The sequence below is a fragment of the Manihot esculenta genome, chromosome 18 (genome assembly GCF_001659605.2).
Source record: "Manihot esculenta cultivar AM560-2 chromosome 18, M.esculenta_v8, whole genome shotgun sequence".
NCBI lineage: Eukaryota > Viridiplantae > Streptophyta > Magnoliopsida > Malpighiales > Euphorbiaceae > Manihot > Manihot esculenta.
Genome location: NC_035178.2, coordinates 12,432,552 through 12,434,845, shown reverse-complemented (window position 1 = coordinate 12,434,845; position 2,294 = coordinate 12,432,552).

The window sequence follows — 2,294 nt, the reverse complement described above, 5'->3', positions numbered from 1 at the left end:
GTAGATCCCAAGAAGACAGAAACTGTGGCTAACTGGCCTAGACCCACTTCAGTGACAGAGATCAGGAGTTTCTTGGGTTTGGCAGGTTACTACAGGAGGTTCGTTCAGGACTTCTCAAAGATAGCAGCTCCTCTGACCAGACTAACCAGGAAGAATCAGAAGTTTCTGTGGACCGACCAGTGCGAGGAGAGTTTCGAAGAGCTTAAGAAGAGGTTGACTTCAGCACCAGTGTTAGCTCTGCCATCTAGTGATGAGGACTTTACAGTCTTTTGTGATGCGTCCCGTGTGGGACTGGGTTGTGTACTGATGCAGAATGAGAGGGTGATCGCTTACGCTTCTAGGCAGCTGAAGAAGCATGAGTTGAATTACCCCACACATGACCTTGAGATGGCAGCAGTAATCTTTGCACTCAAGATGTGGAGGCATTACCTCTATGGGGTGAAATGTGAGATCTTTACAGATCATAAGAGCCTGCAGTACATCTTGAGTCAGAGGGATCTGAATCTGAGGCAGAGGAGGTGGGTAGAGCTGCTGAGTGACTATGATTGCAAGATTCAGTATCATCCGGGTAAGGCGAATGTCGTGGCAGACGCCCTAAGCCGGAAGTCACTAGGCAGTCTATTCCACATCACGGCAGAGAGAAGACCAGTGGTGAAGGAGTTTTACAAGCTCATTGATGAAGGTCTACAGTTGGAGTTGTCTGGTACAGGTGCCTTAGTGGCCCAGATGAGGGTAGCACCCGTGTTTCTGGAGCAGGTGGCTCAGAAACAGCATGAGGACCCGGAGTTAGTGAAGGTTGCCAGGACTGTTCAGTCAGGCAAGGATAGCGAGTTCAGATTCGACAGTAAGGGGATCCTCCGCTATGGGAGCAGACTATGTGTACCAGATGACATTGGGCTAAAAGGAGACATTATGAGAGAGGCTCATAATGCAAGATACAGCATTCACCCCGGAGCCACCAAGATGTATCAAGATTTAAAGAAAGTTTATTGGTGGCCAGCGATGAAGAAAGAAGTGGCACAGTTTGTGTCCGCCTGCGAAGTATGTCAGAGGGTGAAGCTGGAACATCAGAAGCCAGCTGGAATGCTTAACCCGCTACCTATTCCAGAGTGGAAATGGGAGAATATAGCTATGGACTTCGTAGTGGGGTTACCGGCGACGTCCAACAGATTGGACTCCATATGGGTGATTGTGGACAGACTCACCAAATCTGCTCACTTCATTCCTGTCAGGAGTGGCTACTCTGTGGACAAGTTGGCGCAGGTGTATGTGGATGAGATCGTCAGGCTGCATGGGGTTCCTGTTTCGATAGTGTCAGATAGAGGGCCCCAGTTCACCTCCAGGTTTTGGCGGAGTCTGCAGAATGCCATGGGTACTAGGTTGGATTTCAGTACTGCCTTCCACCCCCAGACTGATGGACAGTCAGAAAGGACCATCCAGACTATCGAGGATATGCTCAGAATGTGTGTGCTAGACTTTGGCGGTTCTTGGAGGCAGCATCTACCTTTGGTGGAATTTGCCTACAACAACAGCCATCATGCTAGCATCGGGATGGCTCCATATGAAGCTTTGTATGGAAGGAAGTGCAGATCACCTGTTTGCTGGGAGGAAGTTGGAGAAAAGGCCTTGGCAGGACCTGAGTTAGTAGAGATCACCAGCAGGGTGGTACCCATAATCAGAGAAAGAATCAAGACTGCTGCAAGCAGACAGAAGAGCTATGCAGACGTCCGCAGGAGACAGTTAGAGTTTCAGGAGGGGGATCTGGTATTGCTCAAGGTGTCTCCAATGAAGGGAGTGGTTCGCTTCGGGAAGAAAGGTAAACTAGCCCCACGATACATCGGACCCTTTGAAATCTTGCAAAAGATTGGGAATGTGTCGTACAAGCTAGATTTACCTGCTTCAATGGAAAGAATCCATCCGGTTTTCCATGTTTCAATGTTGAGGAAGTTGGTGTCAGATCCGAGCAAGGTTCTTAGTGAGCCTGATGTGGAGGTCCAAGAGGATCTCACCTATGTTGAACAGCCAGTGCGGATCATAGACACCCAGATCAGAAAGTTAAGAAACAAGGAAATCCCGATGGTGAAAGTCCTGTGGAACCACCACAACTTGGAAGAATGTACCTGGGAGACACGGGAGTCTATGCTCCAGCAGTACCCTCATCTCTTTTAAGGTTAGATCCCTATGTGTTCATATGCCTTGTATATGTGTTATGTTCTTTGCCATGCTAGGTGTGCTAGTGAGGAACATTCGGGGACGAATGTTCTTAAGGGGGGGAGAATGTAATACCCGGCTAG